This window comes from Macaca mulatta, chromosome 7, assembly GCF_049350105.2.
Source record: "Macaca mulatta isolate MMU2019108-1 chromosome 7, T2T-MMU8v2.0, whole genome shotgun sequence".
NCBI lineage: Eukaryota > Metazoa > Chordata > Mammalia > Primates > Cercopithecidae > Macaca > Macaca mulatta.
In genome coordinates, this window is record NC_133412.1 from 55,877,786 (window position 1) to 55,897,781 (window position 19,996).

The following is a 19,996-nucleotide window of genomic DNA, read 5'->3' on the forward strand; positions in this document are numbered from 1 at the left end:
ACCCCAAGACTTTCTGACCAGTAGGTCCTGGGGGTGGGGGGGCCTGAGGATCTGCATTTCCAACAAGCTCCCAGGTAATGCTGATGCTGCTGGTTGGGGATCACACTTTCAGAACTGCTGGCCTTGAAGATGTGTCCAGCCTGGAAAGTACAAAGCCCATACCCTCAAGGAATTCCCAGGCTACATGGGAGACCACTCATACACACACATGCACGTGTGCACACATATCTTACTCCCAGCGGCCACGGTGGAAATGTGGCTTCTGAACACTGAGGAGATCTGACAGGGGCAGGCAGTGGGCTGGTGCAGTCACGGAAGGCTTCCCAAAAGAGGTGAAGACCTAAATGACTACCTTCACATATTATAGTCTTAATATGCAAATAACACATGAAAGCATTCTCTTTTTAAGATGTTCAAATACAGTAGTCTGTACAGTAAACACTCTCATTCCCAGTCACCTCTCCAGAGGTACTGAATGCCATCCCTTTGGCCTGAAACTTTAACTGTGCACTTACACACGTGTGCAGAGAGGTGTACACAGACATGGGGGTATATACCAGGGATCACAGCCCCTATACTTGTGTGCACCCGCATTCCTCACTTCACAACAGATTTTGTCCATACACAGCAATAACCATGCTTTTGCTCACTGAGCACCTAACGTGTGCCAGACACTGGGCTGAGTGCTGTACCTCTTAACTCATCTGATCCTATTAATAGCTCCCTAAGTGGGTGCTGTTTTGATCCTCATTTTGTAGATAAGAAATTGAAGTGGGCCAGGTGCGGTGGTGCACACCTGTAATCCCAGCACTTTGGGAGGCTGAAGGGGTAGGATCGCTTGAGCCCAGGAGTTCAAGACCAGCCTGGGTGTAGAAAGACCCTGTCTCTCCAAAAAAATTAATTAATTAAAAAAATTAGCTGGGCATGGTGGTGTGTACCTGTGGTCCTAGCTACTCAGGAGGCGGAGGCAGGAGGATCACTTGAGCCAAGGTGGAGGCCACAGTGAGCTATGATCGTGCCACTGCACTCCAGCCTAGGTGACGGAATGAGACTTCATCTCTAAAAAAGAAAAACCAAAAAAGAAAGAAAAGAAAAGAAAACTGAGGTGCAGAGTAGAGTGGTGACCAGTAAGCCGCCTGAGTATACAGCCAGGGCATAGTGGAGCCAAAGTGTGGATCTGGGCTGTGAAGCTCCAGCATGTTCTGCTAATGGACAGTCACAGCTGAGCTCTTGTGGTGCTGCACTGAGGCATGCCACGTGGGGTGTGCCCCCACCTGTGTAACCAGGTCCCCAAGGATGAGTGCTTAGGTGTTTCCAATTTTTTATTTCAAACATTGCTGGAAAAAAACACCCTGTCTCATTGCACACACGTGTAAGTATTTCTCTGGGTGCAGTCCTAAAGGGTAGATCAAAGGGTATACATGTTTTACATGTCGATACTTGCTTCCACGTTGACCTCCATAAAACATCTGTACTGATGTGCAACTGTCCATTTTCTCATGTGAGCCCTATGTTAGAACAGTTCCCATTTACTCAGCACCTGTTGTGCATCAGATCCAGTAACATCTGGGTTGTCACCTCCATTCTGCAGAAAAGGAAACTGGCTCAGAGAGGTTATGCTGCTTGCCCAAAGTCACAGAGCATAGCAATTTGCCTCAATATTGTAAAAGAGAAGAGAAGGGAGGGAAGAGAGGAGAAAGGGAGGAAGGGGAGGAAGGAGGGAGAGGAAAAGACAGAGAGGGAGGGAGGGAAATTCCTTGACCTCACATACCCTCCCATTTGTCTGCTTCCCTTTAATAGCAAAACTCACGGACTGTCTCTACTGTCTCCACTCCTTCACTTCCAGCTCCCTCTCCAGTTCTGTCCCCACCACTCCACAAAACTGCTCTTATCAAGGTCCCCCAGAAATCTCAGTTCTGCCAAGCCCAATAGTCATTCTCTGTTCCCCCACTGGTCCCTGAGCTTTCAGCAGCATCTGACACGGCTGATTGCTTTCTCCATCAGGAGACATTTTATCTCCGGGTTTCCAGGACTCGGCCTCTCCGGGCTGTCCTCCTACACCTTCTCCCTTCTTCCCTAACTTCCCTCCAAGCATCTGAGGCCCCAGGGCTCACCAGGACCTCCTCTCCATCCCATCCTGTCTGCACACTCCTCAACTTTAAACCCCTGCTGTGCCCCAGGTCCCTCTCACCAGCCTCAGCTCCCTCCTGAGCACCAGCTTATGTTCAGAGGCCTATTTGTCATCTCCACTGCTCATCTAACAGACCTGTCCAAAACATAACTCTTCATTTTTATCCCCAAATTACATCTCCCTCAGCCTTGACTTCTCTCTTTCTCCCTCGGCCCACACCCAAGCCGTCAGCAAACCCTGTCAGGTCTACCCCAGAACACATCTGGAACCTGACTGCTTCCCCCAGCTCCTCTGCCCTGCCCTGGCCAGCTCTTGCCCGGATTATTGAAACAGCCTCCTCCCTCACTCAGCTCCTTGCCTCCACCTCTGGCCCCAAACTATCAGAGCAGCACAATGACGTGAGAATCAGGCCCTGCGGCTGCCCTGCCATGAGCCCATGGTACAGTTTCAACTCAAGTTCAAACTCTCTCAAAGCCTTCAAGGCCCTGCCCACCTCTCAGAAATCATCTTCCACCACAATCGGCCTCCCTCCCACATGGGCCAGTCTCAGGGTCTCTGCCCTCTTGCTCCTTCTACTGAAGGTTCTTCCCCCAGGCTTTCTTACCATCCCATTCAAATGAGCCCTCTTACCATCCCTAGTCGCCCTAGGTAAAATGCCCACCATGCACCCCAGTCTCTCCCAATTTTCTAAGCATTTCCTCCACCTGACATTATCTTGTTTATTTATATGTGGCCTTGTTTCTTGTCTGCCTCCTCATCACAACATAAACTCCATAAGGCATGCAGGGCCTGAAGCCACCTCTTTCACCTCTGGATTCACCTCTGTACTATGTGCAGTGCTTGGCACCCAGGAGACAGTCAATATATATTTGCGGAAGGAAAGAAGGAAGGAAGGAAGGAAGGAAGGAAGGAAGGAAGGAAGGAAGGAAGGAAGGAAGGAAGGGAGGGAGGGAGGGAGGGAGGGAGGGAGGGAGGGAGGGAGGGAGGCAGGCACAGTCAGCTCTACGAGGCTCTGAAGCCTGTGTTCTCACTCCCTACATGAACTGCCTCCCATATGAAGAAGCGGGCAGGAGCCAGAGGGCATGCCCAGTAGGCAGGACACACTGCAAATGCAGGGAGGTGGAAGCCAGACTGAGGCCTGGCCAGCTGGCGCAGCAGAGCACACTGCACAGCACTGGGGCCCCAGCCTCCCTGGGATAACAGGCCCAGTAGCCCCCACCCCAGGGGTTCTGGGGCTCTTACACCTGCCAACCTGTCCCATTCAGGAGGGAGCCTTGGGGGCGGCCGGCAGCTGAACGCGACTGGCGGGGGGCCAGGATGCCTGCCAACAGCTGGCGCCACTGCCAGGCAGCCCAGTAATTGTGTTCACAGCGGAAATTGGTCCAGGGAGTTTTTTCCTTTCGCCTCCCATTTTCTTTCTCTTCCCTTCCCCCCTTGGAGCTGCAAGACTCAGAAGATTGATCTTTGCCTGAAACGGAGGAGATAACTCGATATAATGAACTCCACTGTCCCTCTTGCTGTTTGGAGCTTTTAAAAAATTTAAAAGGGCTAGGGACAAAAAAGCAAGTCCTTGGGGGCCTCTGGGGTTGCTTCCCCTCCCTCAGAGCCCCTGGCCCTACTCCTGTGCCCCTCTGCAACTCCCCATCTCCTTCCTTTTCCCTTCTTTTTCCCTTGGGATGCCTTGATGGAACAAAGGTTAAAAATAACCCCTTTCTCTTGCAGGCTTTAAAAATAATTTTGGGCCGGGCGCGGTGGCTCAAGCCTGTAATCCCAGCACTTTGGGAGGCCGAGACGGGCGGATCACGAGGTCAGGAGATCGAGACCATCCTGGCTAATATGGTGAAACCCCGTCTCTACTAAAAATACAAAAAACTAGCCGGGCGAGGTGGCGGGCGCCTGTAGTCCCAGCTACTCGGGAGGCTGAGGCAGGAGAATGGCGTAAACCCGGGAGGCGGAGCTTGCAGTGAGCTGAGATCCGGCCACTGCACTCCAGCCTGGGCGACAAAGCGAGACTCCGTCTCAAAAAAAAAAAAAAAAAAAAAAAAAAAAAAATAAAATAAAATAAAATAAAAATAATTTTGGTGAGGTCAGGGCTGGGTCCACCAATCACCCTGTCTCCCACGCCCCCCGCCACTGTGATCGCCCCCTCTTCCAAGAGTCACCAGCCAGCCTGGGGGTGACAAGTTGGCTCAGTCCACCTTTTCTCAAAGCATTTCAGGAGGCCCAGCCCACCCACTGAGGTGCTGCCAGAGACAGCTTTTGTTCCTGCAAGTGGTTCTTGAAAGAGCCACCTATGATAAACAAAGGGAGCACAGTACCGGCTGGGATGGCTGGGACAGAGGAGCTGCCCCTGCTTTCTGGGGGACTGTGCCTCCCCTCAACCCATCAGCCAGCGGCCCCTCCAGCCAGCGGCTCCTGGGTTCTGTGCCCGCATGCATTCACATATTCAGTCAGCGTTTATGGAGCACCTATCCTGTGCCAGGCACTGAGCCGAGAGCTGGGGACCCAGGGGACCACCAAACCCTTCTGATTCCTGCCCTCAGTGGCTGTAAAGCCTGGTGGCAGAGGCAGTCATTAATCAATGGCCACACTTGGGTGGGCGACACATTGGGATAAGGGCTTTAAAGGAAAAGCCAAGGAGCCATGACAGCATGGACAGTGTGGTCAGGGAGGGCTTCCCTGAGGAAGTGTCCTTGGAGCAGAGGTCTGAAAAACAAGTATGAGACCACCAGGCAGAGGGTATGGGTGGAGGGCTCCAGGCACTATGGGGAGGGTCTGCTCCCAGGAGTGCACCATCCGATTACAGCCTCTCCCCAGTGCTCTGCCTGCAGAGAAAGGCCAGATCCCCAAATTACCCACCTGGCATTCAAGGCTTTTCCTAGCCTGATGTCTGCCCCCAAGACCCTCTTGTCTCCAGCCTCTCCCACCAAGATGCAGCACAAATGTTGCCTCAATGGCCCCACCCTTGTGCTCCTCCCTACCCGGCACAGACCATGCTGGCCTGTTATGGGATGTTACAGGTTCACCTGCCCGTCATGCTGTGGGGCCTCTGTGTACCTGGTGCCCCACTCACAGCCAAGGGTGTGTGTCAAGGGGAAGACAGCAAATGGAAGCACCCTCAGGAGGCTTTGACTCTGATCAGCGAGGGCTGGAGGCATCAGGGAGCACTTCCTGGAGGGGCGGGGTGGGGCTTTGAATACACAAGGATTCGGACAGTAGGGTGGGGAGTCCAGAGCAACAGGGACAGAGGCTCAGAAAAGACCTGCAGAGGTGGGCACCTAAAGACCGAAGCCTGCCCAAGCAGATCTCTAACTTTCAACCCCCAAAAAGGCCAGGAGGAGAAGAAGCAGCTGAGGTTCCAAGAAGGCAGTGCTTCCGCCAAGCTATGCGGCCTGGCAACAGTGGCCAAAGGTGGCAGCAGCCTCCCTCCTGTCCCTAAGCAGTCATTGTTCACACATATCCATCTCCTGGGGCTCAGGCACTCCCCCACCCAGCCCTGCCCTCGCCCCCAGAAGAGCTCACACACCAGGAGTCAGGCAGCTAACATACCATGTGGCCAAGGAAGGGAACCAGGAGCCTGGAGAAGCCCAAACCTGGGCCGGCGGGGGCAAGAGACACCTGAAGTGCTTCTCCAAGAAGGAGACATTGGCTGGGCTGGGGAGCACACTCTCAGCAGGGGACACCCTGCAAACAGCCTCACAGGTGCCCCCTCTAGATTTGCTTCTTTGCCCTCTAGGCTTCTGGCCTGGCTGAGCTTCTGGGAACATGAGTCAGCAGCACCCCAAGCCTGAGCCTTTAGGGAACCAACCCCCGCCCCACACACTGTCCTGAGAGGCTGGGAAACTCCTGGAACCTTCCCTGACCAGTCTCAGGTTTTCCGCCCTCTGCCTTTGAGCCCTGAGGACCCCCTACCCCAGCCACCTTTAGAGGATACAGCAGAGGCCAGGGCTCTTGCCCCAGGAAGGCCCCTGACCACCCTTCCCTGGGGTCCTCAGAAGCCTAGGCCCCAGCGTCCCCAAGAGCAGCCCTGGAAACAGGGCCCGGCCACCCAGGAGGGGCAGGCCGCAGGCCCCACCGACTACACTGTGGCCAGCCTCTCTCCCCAGGGCCCACCACTGCCAGCAAGAAACAAAACCGCTTGACCTTGTGGTTCCGCAGACAAGTAGCTTCCCGCCTCAGCTTCCCCAGTGCAGTCCCCTGAGGCTGCGGGCTCTGTGGGCATCAGGTACAGTTGGAGGTAAAGGAAGCTCTGTGCAACCAGCCCTGCCTTGCTTCTGGGGACTGGAGAAGCCCTGGTCCCCAAACGTACTCAGAAAGCCTGGCCTAGAATGCTCTCACCTAGAATGTCAAAACACAAGGCTTCCCAAGACCTCAGCTGAAACCAGAAAGGAGAGGGGCCAAGAGGAATCCTGGGTTCAGATGGAGAGAAAGAGATGGGCAAGGGAGAAGGGCAGAGGTGGGGTTGGGCCATCCCTAATGGGAAGGGCCTCCAATGCCAGGCAAAGGTGCTGAGCATCACCCTCTGTGCCCAGGAGCTCCATGGACCCATCCAAGCAGAGTGGGGCCTTCTGCCAGGCACTGGTAAGATGAGAGGCTGGGCAGAGGGGATGCTCCCGAGGAGCTAACGGACCTGGCTAAGCCCCACAAGCCTAGCTCAGGCTGGGCCAGAGAAGCTGCCAGGGACACGTGTGGAGCAGTGTTTTCTCCAAAGCTTCTGAAGGTGAGAAGGCACAGGCTAGCCCCGCCCCGGCTTGCAGGCCGGCCCAGCCAGAGCTGCTCCCTAGCTTTCCTCCCCACAGCCTCTGGGAGGCAGAGGCACAATGAACAGGGCCTCACAGAGCCACTTGATGGCCACTTCTTGAGCACTTCAACTCACCTCCCTCTCAGCAGTTCACTGAACTGGGCACCAGTATCCCCCTTTCCAGAGGGGAAACTAAGGTGCAGGGTTGGGATGACTCACCTAGGGCACACAGCCAACATCTGGTGGAGGCAGAATTTGAACCCAGATCTGGGTAAATCCAAAACTGTTAACCACGAGAGCCAGAGACAGAGGGATTCTACCTCATCCAGGATGTAGAAGCCACAAGAGAGCCTCACTCCCAACTAAGGAGAAAAAGCTGGATATTCTGCAAAACCATAACTTTTGTTCGGTCTGCTGGAGGGCTGGTGTCACAAGGCAGTCAGGGGAACCGAATTCCAAAGAGTAGCGTGCTGTCCGGGGAGAGTGGGAGCACGGCCACCTTCACCTGTGGCAGAGACTGTAGAAGAGAGCCTGCCAAAACGGCTGGAAAGGTAAGAAGCAAACAGCTGGAAGGGGAGGAATTCTCAGCAGCTAGGTGTGGACCAGCCCTGGCAGTCCCAGACACAAGGAGTCCACCCTCACAGCCGATGCATTTCCACGATGCTCCCAGAAAGCTTGGGGTGCAGTGAGAGGATGGAGAGAACCCGCAGTGGTGCATGGGTGCACAGGGCCCTTAGCCCGATGCCCAACCTCACCTTCTCAGAAGTTGAGAAGAATCTGGTGAGGAAGGTGGGAGAGATGGAGTAACTGAAAGGGTGGGGGGCGGGAGGAGAGCCCTCCTGGGCTCCATGCTGCCTTGGCTCTCCTGACTACCCACTAACCCATGCTCCCCCTGCCAGGAGGGCCTCACTGAGGAGTTGTAGGCAGCACCTTTCCCTCCTCCCTCCATCCACCTATGCCCACCTCCAGCACACCTTCACCGGGAACCCACTCTGCTTGGCACAAGCACCCAGCATTCTCCAGGGGCAGGGCAGAGGGGACAAAGAGCTCCAGGACCCCTATGTCCTCTGTAAAAGGAGGGGCGAGACTCTTTTCCCCCATCGCAGGGAGTCAAGGGGCTAAGAGGGGCACAGATTCTTGAGAGGACAGCGTCAGAGCCCAGGCTTCCTGGCCTCAGGCCTGTGCCCTGTACCCTACCTTAAAGACAGGTAGGCTCCAAAGACCCCCAGTCTAAAGAGGGTTGGGAGGTTTTGCCCCATCCCTCCTGAAGACAGAATCTACTCTGGGCACAGAGTAGGCAATGATCTTGCTTTTCTCTCTTCTTTAAGAACCTTTAGACAGTCACATTACAACGCAATATAAAAGCAGAGGCAAAAGCATCGTGTTCAGGGCTGGCTGGGGAGTTATTCTCGAGTTAACAAGCAAGCGGGGAGAACCCAGGGACGCAGGAGGGAGGCTGAAGATTTGCCTCCTAGGGAGAGGCAGGCAGCTGGGTGGGCATCAGAAGGGCTGAAGGGGGTGCTGCTAAAAGCCAGACTGTGGGGGTGGGGGAGTCCTCCCAATCTGGCACAGAAGATGGAGGTGTGAGGGGCTCCCACGATGAGCACCAGGAGCTCTAGGAGCAACCCGGTAACCCTCCCTGCCTTCATTTATTGATTCATCTATAGCCAACTTACAAGTATTTCTTGAGCACCTACTAGGCCCTGAGGGTCCCCAGCAGATATGGAAGTGAGTGAGACAGACAAGGTCCTGCTCTTGAAGACCCTCAGGAGAGAACTCACCGTAGGCAGAGCCTGCTTCAACCTCTCCCCAAACGAGGCCTGGACACTGGCTGCACATCAGGCACCTCTGGCAGACACCAGGGCTGCCTGGAGCAGAGGAAAGAGCATAGCTTTGGAATTAAACAGGCGTCAACCTGTATCCTGAATGTTCATCACGAGCTGTGTGTCTATGAGCAAGTCCCTAACCTCTCTGACCCTCAGTAAGAATAACAAAAGCTAGCCTGGAGCAGTGGCTCACGCCTGTAATCCTAGCACTCTGGAAGGCCAAGGTGGGCAGACTGCTTGAGTCCAAGAGTTCAAAACCAGTCTGGGCAACATAGTGAAACCCTGTCTCTACTAAAAATATGAAAAACTAGCTGGTGTGGTAGTGCACGTCTGTAATCCCAGCTACTTGGGGGGCTGAGGTGGGAGAATCACTTGAGTCCAGGAGGTTGAGGCTGCACTGAGCCGAGATGGCACCACTGCATTCCAGCCTGGACAACCAAAGTGAGACCCTATCTCAAAATAAAAATAAAATAAAATAACAAAAGCCGCTAACTTGTATTAAACAGTTAATATATAGTCAGCATTATTCTAAGCTTTACATGTATAAACTCATCTAATCAACACGACAAGACTGTGAGCTAGGTTCTGTCAGTATTCCCCTTTTCAGAGGAGGAAATCGAAACACAGAGAGGTCTAGCACTTTGCCCAACGTCATGCACATAGAGTTACTGAGTGCGGCCAGGATTGCAGCTGGACAGCTTGGCTCCAGAGGCCTCATCCTTAACCACCGCACCCTGCTTAAGAAGCTGTTCCCTAGCCGGGCGCAGTGGCTCACGCCTGTAATCCCAGCACTTTGGGAGGCCAAAGCAGGGGGATGACTTGAGGCCAGGAGTTCGAGACTAGCCTGGCCAACATGGTGAAACTCATCTCTACTTAAAAAAAAAAAAAAAATTAGCTGGGCATGGTGGTGCACATCTCTAATCCCAGCTACTCAAGTGGCTGAGGCACGATAATTGCTTGAACCTGAGAGGCGGAGGTGGCAGTGAGTCCAGATTGCACTCTAGCACTCCAGTCTGGGCGAGAGAGCAAGATTCTGTCTTTAAAAAAAAAAAAAAAAAAAGGCCGGGCACGGTGGCTTATGCCTGTAATTCCAGCACTTTGGGAGGCCGAGGCAGGCAGATCACAAGGTCAGGAGATCGAGACCATCCTGGCTAACATGATGAAACCCCATCACTACTAAAAACACAAAAAATCAGCTGGGCGTGGTGGTGGGCACCTGTAGACCCAGCTACTCAGGAGGCTGAGGCAGGAGAATGGCGTGAACCCATGAGGCAGAGCTTGCAGTGAGCCGAGATCTTGCCACTGCACTCCAGCCTGGGTGACAGAGCAAGATTCCATCTCAAAAAAAAAAAAAAAAAAGCTGTCCCCAGCAGAGACCCTTAGCACCATTCCAGGTGTCCTGCTGAAATCCAGAACCACTGCCATCCCAACCTGACTCTGCCCACTGAGCTTGAGCTTCTATTCATTCGCTGGAGGCCATCTCAAATGTCCTTTCTTCAGTGAAACCTGCAGGTCTTTTTCAGGATAAAGGAGGAGACCCACATGCATTGGGACCCTGCTGTGAATGACGCCCTGTGCCGATCACCTCATACACAATTGCTCATCTCTTCCTCAAAACCCTGGCAGGCAAGACCAGCCATCTTTATTTCATAGAAGGGGAAACCAAGGCTCAAAAGATGAGGTGACTTGTCCAAGGTCGGGCAAACTTTGCCATATTCTGCATGCCTCTAACAGGGATGGATGTTGTGGGGGACTGTCTGATGGAGGCTGGGGTGGGGTCACCGGATAGTTCCTGAGCCACTTAGGAAGGGTAAAAGAGCACCTGAGTCTGAAAAACAGGAAATTATAAGAATCAGGAGCTGGGCACAGTGGCTCACATCTATAATCTCAGCGCTTTAGGAGGCTGCCCAGGAGTTCGAGACCAGCCTGGGCAACAAAGTGAAACCCCATCTCTACAAAACAAAAAATTATCTGGGCATGGTGGCATGCACCTGTGGTTCCAGCTACACAGGAGACTGAGGCAGGAGGATCACTTGAGCCTAGGAGTTCCAGATTGCAGTGAGGTGTGTTCATGCCACTGCACTCTAGCCTGGGAGAGACAGTGAGACCCTGTCTCAAAAAAAAAAAAAAAAAAAAAGAACTGGGGACAGGATCAATCAGTCAGTCAATAAACACTGTTGCCTGGGCACCTTTCATAAGCAACATAGGTATAAATAACATGAGTATAAGTGTGGGACCTCGCTCACTTTGTTCCATGAATTCCATCCCTCCCTCAACATCAACACTGAAAGCACTTAGTCTTCTTTCCACCTGTCCACTTCCTGCCTAGACACATTTTTAGGTCTAAAGCCAGTACTGCCACCTCCTTCAAGAAGACAGCCCTGATTGCCCCAGAACCCCTCAGAGCACCCTGAACCTGTGGTCTGGCTGGGGACTGGAGCAGACCTAATGGGTAGAATTATCCCCATGCCACACAAGTTGAGGGGCAGACAGGTGCAGGAACAAGGCTGGGGGCTGGGGGCGAGGAGCCCTGCCTGGAGGATAACAAGGGACCCTACCCTTCAGGAGGCTCAGGCAGGAGCCAGCCACACCATTGGCAGCAAAGCTAACATGATGGATGGCACCATTCAGGAAGAAATAAATCTAGAGGTTCGTGTGCCAGGTGAACTGGGGGGTGTATCCATCTTACAGATGCTTAATGAATGTGCTGGCCACAGCACACAGCAGCACGTACATCTGCCTCCCACCCGTCTCCAGCTCCTTGGGCTCCAGAGACCACCCCCACTCCCAGGGATGGAGGGTGCTGAAAGAGGCCATAGATTAGCTGGCCCAGACCAAAACCCCCATTGGACAGATGGGAAAATTTAGGCCAGGAGAGGGCAGAGACTTACCCGTAGTCACAAAGGAATCAGCTGCAAAACCTGGACTAGAACGCAGGCCCCTAGGCCCAGGCCATGGACCTCTCCCTTGGGACCTCTTCAAACCCTCCCTTTCTTTAGTTCCACTGAGTTAGCTAAGAATACCCAACCACCCCATCCGCAGGCCCAGGACTGCTCCTCCAGAGCTCCAATCCTCTGTCCCTTGGTCCCCTGCCCAGGCCTAGCAGGGGGCCACATCTCCTCCTCCTCTTCTCCCCTGTCAATACAGCCAGGGCTTGGGAGCACTTCGGGAGCAGTGAATGGATGAGGGGACATTGCGAGTCATCTGGAGTGCAGACAGGTCCTGGGGGTGGGGTGGGTGCTGTCTTAATGAACAGAAAAGATCCATCACGCTCAGCTCAGCATGCCCAGAGACTCTTCCCTGGGACAGACCTCCAGGGTTCCCCCAAGCAGGTCAATCACTCCCCCTGCAAGCCTCTTCATTACTTTTGCTGTAACCTCTCACTGCCTAGACGAGCAGAGCTCAGGTTGGCCCTGTCTGTGTCAGAACGCCCACCAATTCCCAGGCTGGGCTTCTAGGAGCTGTAGAGTGAGCACACTCAGAACAGATCCCTCAATCAAATTAACGAAACACTGACCTGCCTGCAAGAGAGCAGCATGAGCCCTGGGAACGGGAGTGGAAGAAGGGCCAAAGAAGGAGGCTGCACCAATGCAGAGCCAGGCAGGCCCCCGCCTCCAGAATCTCCTCATGGCTGTCACCACGCCTGAAATGTCACCATTAAAGGGAAACATCCGCTGGGGTTCGGAGGCATTAAAGTCTCTTATTAAAGTGAAACTATCCCAGAGAGAATCATACCTTCAGTCATTACCCACCTCCACACATCAGTGGAGGAAGGAGGCAGGGAGGAGGAGGGTGGGTGGGTGGTACCACACGTGTACTGCGTGCCAGACAGCAGTGGCCATGCTGAGGCTCAGGGGTCAGGTGGTCAGCCAAAGGGCACACAGCTGGTGTGTAGCAGAGCCAAGATTTGAACCCCGGTGCAACAGAGCCCAAAGCCAACCTTTCTCCTTCCACACAACTCTAAACAGGGACTGTGGTTGCCCCTTTGAGGCACCCTCCTCAGCCGGTTAAGACACTGGCCACACCAACAGCCCTGCAGGGCCTCAGAGAGACCATTGCTGGACCTCCGGGGGTGTGAACACCAGGACTGGAAACCCATGCTCTCTCAGCTATTCCTAAGAGGGCAGTGCCTTCACTGTGCACTCTGACTATGCCATCCTCCTCTTCCCCTTGGGTCACCAGAGTTTGCCAGTGGGTAAAGGAACTGTCTTTGGAGTCAGATGACCCAAATTCTAATCACATCCTCAATCTCCCTGAGCCTCGGTTTCCCCATCTATAAAATGGGGATAGTAGCATCCACCTTACAGTGTCACTGCAGGGATTCCATGAGAGAAGATCAGGAAGAAGCCCAGCACAGAGCCTGGCTCAGGGCCCGCCCTCAGGGTAGCCTCTGGGCGTGGCCAACCCCTTTGATGTCCTGCAGAGCCCAGGAACCTTGAGGTAGGTGGCCCCAGCATAGTGGGTGGGACCAGGACAGCATGGGAAGAAGCAACACACCGAGGAAGGCGGGCCCCTGACTTTTCCTCCCCACAACCCTGCTCCAGGAAGAGGTCACGGACCCCAGTCCCAGCTCAACTTCTTTTTTTTTCTTTTATTGGGGGGTGGTGCAGGGGAGAGACAGAGGTTTACTTTGTTGCCCAGGCTGGTCTTGAACTCCTGGCTTCAAGCAATCCTCCCACCTCGTCCTCTTGAAGTGCTGGGATTACAGGCAAGAGCCACGGTGACTGGCCCCTAGCCTTATTTATTTATTTTCCTTCCTTCCTCCTTTCTTTTTTTTTTTTGAGATGGAGTCTCGCTGGAGAATACATGGAGAGTACAGTGGCATGATCTCGGCTCACTACAAGCTCCACCTCCCGGGTTCAAGCTATTATCCTGCCTCAGCCTCCCGAGTAGCTGGGATTACAGGCGCACACCACCATGCCTGGCTAATTTTTGTATTTTTAGTAGAGACGGGGTTTCACCATATTAGCCAGGCTGGTCTCGAACTTTTGACCTCAGGTGATCCGCCTGCCTCGGCCTCCCAAAGTGCTGGGATTACAGGTGTGAGCCACTGCACCCAGCCCCCCAGCCCAATTTCTATGGGGTCCCTAGAGAGAGAGGTCTGAGCCCAGCATCACCTGCCTGCTCCATTCCAGGCTACTCTGAGGCCCCTGCCTTCATTCTGGCCACAGGAAGCACTGTCAGAAAACAAGCCCAATGCCATTCCCCCGGTGGGCCCAGTGAGTACTCAGCACCTCCCCGCCAGCCCCATCTCCAGGCCTTAAACCTGCCTGAAGCTCTTCCCTGGTTTTATTGCCCAGTCCTTCACATCCTGGCCTTGTGGCCCCGACAAGAAAACAAAAGAGACTCAGCAGGGGCCACCAGCTACCCCAGACTCTCCACAGCAGAGCGGGTCTGGGTCTCCAACTCCTGACCTTTCTCCAAAGCCACCACGTGGCCCATGCCGTGGACCCTTCTTAGGAACGTGTCATCCCCTCTGCCCACTCCCATGGCTGCTGTGTGGACCGCTCCCAGATGCTCAGTGAAGCTGCTCCTACCACCAGACCACCCTCCAACCCAACCCAACCCTCCAGTTCTCCTAAGGGGTTCTCAAATAAGAGTTCTCAAATAAGGGACAGAAGTCAGTTATTGGCCATAGAGTTAGTCAAACATCTTCTCTCTGCCAGTAAGTTGAGGGCTGGCTGGGTGTGTCTGGAGGGGCTGGACCGCGGGCCAGCTTGAGGGCTGGTGAGAGGAAGGAGGGTGCGGAACTGGCCTTTCTGGACAAGATGCCATGGGGCAGGCCCACTCTCTCCAATTTAATCCTCCCAGCAGCTCTCATGGTGGGGGTGGGGAGTGGGTGATAGCACTCTACAGGTGGAGAAAGTGAGCCCCTGAAGTTAAGACACATGGATTTGAACCTGGGTCTGCCTGACTCAGGCTGGACTCTCTCCATGGCTCCTCCATACCCACCCCAGGGGCTGAGTGAACACGTGCCCTGGAATCAGAGCAGGGGCCGCGTCCCAGATGCCCCCTGAGACAGCCTTGCCAGTGGCCCCTTCCTCACTGTCCTCAGTATCCATCCCTGAACTGGGCCCACCCCAGGGTTGGGGGATACCTGCTGCCCTCCCGAGAGGCCACCTCCCGCTCCCCTCTCTCCCCCACTCTCACTAGCAAATGAGTAAGAAGAATAGCATTACAGTTTGGCTACATGAGAAGCAGAATTAGCAGGATTAAATATAAATAACTATTAAAAGTGCCTTATAATTAAATTCATTTTCCAGTTATTTGTTTTACACACACACAGCCACCCACACGCGTGCACACATGTACACGCTCCAGTCCCCAGCTCCACACGGAGTAGGTGTCAGGGCCCCCAGCTGTGAACCAGCCTTCTCCCTGCTGTTGCCTCTTCCTGGGAGTTCCGGTGCCTGCCTGCTTCCCTCCCCGTCTCTCTCTCCAGCCTCCCGGGTCTGCTTCTGGTCCATCCACTCAACCCCTTCCAGAAGAATGGATGCCAACAATTACAGCTGCAGCCATTCCCCTGTGCTGAGCCTACCATGAGCCAGACATTTGACACCCTGTACCTCCTTCTTTCCACCCAAAGGTATTTTTTCACTCAATAAATATTTGGTTGAGTGTCAAGTACTTCATATACATGGTCTCATTGAATCCACACAATGACATTTATTCCACCACTAACCAAGTATTAGGTGAGCCCCTACTACGTGCCAGGGCTTGATAAGTGCCAGAAATACTTTGGCTGATGAGACCGGAGCCTCTGCCTGTGCAGCCTACACTGAAGGGACCCCAGAGTCAGAGGCAGGACCAGTCCAGTGGGAAAGATGCAGCTGGCACCTCTGAGTTAGGGCAAGAAGGAGGTCAGGAAGAATGAGGGCAGCGTGGAGGGTATTCCATGGACCACCACCTGCTTGAGGGCCTGCGTCTGTACCATCTCTCTCTGTGTCCAGGGCGGGGTGCAGAGTGGGCACGCCATTCGTGATTGTCAGTCTAAACTGACCTGAGCCAGGTGTGAGGACAGGTGTGAATCTCTGCCTTTACTTATGCTATGCCCTCAAGAGGCCCCTCTCCCATTCAGGCCTCAGCTTCCTTCTCTGTAAAATGGGAGTCAGTCCAACCCCGTCTACCAAAAGTAAGGGAGTGATCCTTGCAGGGTTCCTTGACCTATGCCTAGAACATGCTAAGTCCTCAGAAAGGCTGGTTGCTTTTAGGATCATTGCCTTGAACACCATGACTACTGCTCCTACTATTATCCACCTCGCCCATAGGGTCCACGAGTCACAGGTATGAGAAATTTAGAATATTGGAAAGCCTCACAGAGATGGGAATGAGCATAAGACCTGTGATAGTGGGGGGAAATGCCCTGGGAAGGACACAGTGAAAGTCTATGGGGTAGGGGGACACAGAGAAAGAGTACCTCCAGCCGATCCCTGGAGGACTTCCTGGAGGAGGGTCAGGTTTTCAGGCCTTTCCATCCTGGCCCTCCCTCTTCTGATCACTTGGCCTCATCTTCAGCCCCTTCCCACTAGCCCCAGGGCCTAAACTGTAGGGGAAGGAGCACTTCAAATGCTTTTGCCTTTGAATCCAGCCATTCAACTGGCCCCACTGCCTCCCAGTCCCTGGGAGAAGTCAGGGAAGAAGATCTCACCCTTCTATGGGGTCAGACGGGTGGATAGTGGGGCACTTGAGCTCTAGATGAACAAGGCCCGAGCCAATAGCAAGGTAAGGCTGTGATCCTAAGTAGTGAACATGAAGCCACCCACATTTCCCAAGTCCCCACTGTGTGCTGGGTGCTTTGTTCCATCATCTCACCAAGCCCAGGAGCTGCCCTCTCACATGTGACCATGCCTCCTTCTTCAGAGGAGGTGACTCGAAACCCGGAGAGTCAGCTGTGTCTTGCCCAAGGCCACGAGGCCTGCAAGTGGCAGGGCTGGGGACAGAACCAGGATCTACGTCATCCCAAGACCTTTTCTTACCCCATGCTGCACCTGTGCCAGGAAAATGCTGCTGGGGGACAGAAGGCCAAGGAGATAGTGTCCCTGGAAAATGTCGGCCCTGCCTGCCCTAGCCCCTCTCATCCTCCCATTGTCTCCCCCAAGGTGGACTGCCCGCCCCACTGGCTTCCCACAGAGCCCCACCACTCGGCCAGCGATGGGAGCCTAACAGTAAAGACTTTTGCCCTAAAAGTAGGCAGCTGAGCTAATTAGCAAAGGCTTTCTCCCTTCCTCGGTGAAGACATTATTTCATTATCCAAAGCCAAACACAGCCCCATGGTGTCCGGCAAACCCGCTCAGGCAGCTGGCAAAAGCAATGCAAATCGATGGGCAGCAAGAGGCCTTCTCCAGCCTGGCCTCCCCACATGGCTCTGGGGCTCTGTCCCATGTTTTTGACAAATGCCAGGGAAAAGGAGCCTGTGTTGGGTGGGAAAGATTACAGGTTGGGCGATAAGGCACAAAGGCCTCATAGACAACCACGGCCTATTGTCACTTCCAGATGGAATCAGCCAACCCTAGGTAAGGGAGCAAGGGAGAGGTAGGGGCTTGGATTCTGACACCAAAGCAGGCTATAGCACTGTAGAGCGGAGGGGAATCCCACTGTGTTCCTGTGCTGGTCAGCCTTCCAGTGCGCCCACAGGACAGAGACCAGCCCCTCATGGGGCACTGCAGACCTTCCCAGGCTCATTGCCACCAGCTGCCCTGAGCCCACTGGATGGACTTCTCACCATCACTCACACACAGGCCAGCTTCATTCTGGGCCCCTCTTCAGCAACCAGTTTCCCCCTCCTTTCTGCCTCTCCAGGCTGGGTGCCACTTCCTCCAAACAGCCTTCCTGACTGCTCCATCCTACAGGGACCTACTGTGCCTCACACCTCTCAAGTACTTCTCACAGACACCACAAAATCAAGCACATACATACTGTCATATTTGCCATCCCCGGCTCTCTCGCTGTTGTCGTGGCTGTGGCTATGGCTGTTGTTTCGTGGGTCCCGCGTGCTGGAGAGAACAGAGACCTGACTGCCTCCAACTCTCCTCCATCACCAAGCCTGGTATAGAGGCAGACACACAGTAGGTGGTGCTTGCCCAGTTGACGGAACACTAGGAAGTCCTAAAGCCTCCTTGTAATGCAATGGGGAGTTCAGAGACTAGGGCTGTAGTTCAGCTCTAAAGCTAAGCATCTGTGGGCCCTTGGATAAGTCACTGGCATTCTCTTGGCTTCGGTGTCTGGCTGTGGAAGTAGGGCCTGGGTCAGAATAACCTGTGGAGGCTATGTTCAGCTGAGAGGAGACTCTGTGGGCCTGGCTGAGCCAGGCGCTGTTCGTGGTGCTGAATCTGGGAGCAGCCCTCCCTGGGGCTGGTGGGCACAAAAGATGAACATCACCATGGAGACAGAGGACTGGGGGTAGGGGGAGGGAAGTAGGGTGCAGCTGAGAGAGAGTTTATTTGGATTGCTGTTTCTGGGCACTGCCAAGGACTGTCAGCATGGGACTGCTCGCTCGCTCAGTCTGGTGGAGGAGGGTCAGCCTCAGCCATCAGGGAACCAACAGCCAAAGACACAAAGCCATTTGAGAACATGGTCTGAGGGAGGAGGGGGCTGGAGGCACACACACACCAAGTGTGCACACACAAACACACACACAATGTTTATCTAAACAACATATGGCAGAGCCTTGCAGACGTGAAGCTTGCAACCCAGAGAGTGCCCTCCTGGGCACTGCCACTCACCCAAAGAGGCAGGGCACCCCTTATGCACCCATTTAACAGAGGAAAAAAGTGAGGCTCTGCTTCTGGATCCTTCCCCCATGGGTGAGAAGCTACTGCCCCATCTCCTCCTTCTCCAAACCTTGCCAGATGCCTGTCTTCATGAGAGACGAGACAAAGAAGGCATTTGTTGCGGAAAAGCAGGAAACAGGCCCAGAACTGGGAGAGGGAGTGGGAGCAGGGAGGGACGAGGGAAAGGGAGAGAAGAAGGGCAAGGGGGAAGAAAAGGGGCAAAAGGGAAAAGGAGGAAGGGAAAAAGTGGGGAGGAAGGGAGAGGGAGGGAGGAAGAGAGAGAGGATGGAAAAGAGGGAAGAAGGGAAGGAAAAGAAGAAAGGAGGAAGGGAGGGAGTGAGGGGGGAAGGGGAAGGCAAGAAGTGTGGAGGGAAGAGGGGGGAGAAGGAAAGAAGGGAGGGAGGGAGGGAGGGAGGGAGGGAGGGAGGGAGGGAGGAGAGGAAGGGAAGGAAGGAAGACAGATTCCCCTATTCTTGAAGAGCAGATCTTGGCAGGGCCCTGTGCTGGCCCAGCCACCGTCCGCTTCTGAATAATTTCTCCGGCAGAAACTCCATAATTATGGATAATAACAATCACTCTGATTTGCATGTATTGAGCACCTTTCAGCCCAAGATCCCAAGTGCTTTGCCAACATTAATTAATTCATTAGGCACACCCGCCTCCCGGGGACAGGGCGACAGGACGCTCCACCCAGCTCAACACAGCTGCCTCTGGAGTGTGCCGCGGGTGGCAGTCCCAGCCTAGGCTGTGCTGGGGGTTCTAGGGCTGGGGCTCTGAGAAGGAAGAGCCTGCAAAGTGGCCCCTCCAGCCCCAGGCCCTGCCTCTGGCAACCTCCTCAGAAGTCAGAGCTGTCCTTTGTGCTCCCACAGTGCAGCGTCCCTGGCCTGGCCTGTCAGAGGGCCATGGTGAGGGTAGGTCCAGTAGGCAGAAGATGGCCTAGCCCTTCTCTGCCCTCAGTCACTGAGGACCCTGGGAAATTCACAAGCTTCCATGAAACTCAGTGTCTTTGCCTATAAGATGGGGCCTGGTGGTCACAGCTCCCAAGGCTGCTGGGAAGCTTGAGGCAGGCAATGCAGGTAAGACACTTTTTGACTTATCTGGGGGCTGTGCACACAAAAGGTATGGCTTCTCCCTCTGCCAGCCACATCTGTAGGGAAGGAGACCAAGCCACAGATGGATGCACAACTCCCTTGAGGCCAAGGCCCTCCTTCTAGGACCAGACTGGAGCACAGCCAGGTCCCCACTCAGTTCCCTTCAGGAGTGCAGCAACGCCCCTCCCTCCAAATGGCTCGCTGTCCTCTGCTCCTGCCCATTCCAGGCCTGGCTCCACACTGGCCTAGGGGAAAGGAGGTGGCCCTAGGGATCTGATGGGAAGGAGGAAGCTCCCCAGGCCCAGCACAAAGTCTTACTCAGCAGAGGGAACTCTGGGGTCAACAGGCTCCAGCCCCAAAGCAAGCCAAATATGAAGTCCTCTCTTCCAGGCCCTCATGGTAGAAATGAGGAAACTGAGGCATGGAGGGGCAGCAGC

The 19,996-nt window shown here is 54.3% G+C and overlaps 1 protein-coding gene across 14 annotated transcripts in view; it reads right to left on the minus strand.

The window, feature by feature from the left end:
- The window catches only part of LINGO1 (leucine rich repeat and Ig domain containing 1), a 205,899-nt gene that overhangs the window by 121,889 nt on the left and 64,014 nt on the right, over positions 1-19,996 (minus strand). Inside the window, exon 2 of one of the 14 annotated variants that reach the window (XM_077940040.1) lies at positions 939-1,059. The exons of the other annotated variants lie outside the window; for them this stretch is intronic. The gene's annotated coding sequence lies outside the window, so the exon portion shown is untranslated. The remainder of the gene's footprint in view (positions 1-938; positions 1,060-19,996) is intronic. 14 annotated transcript variants of the gene reach the window in all.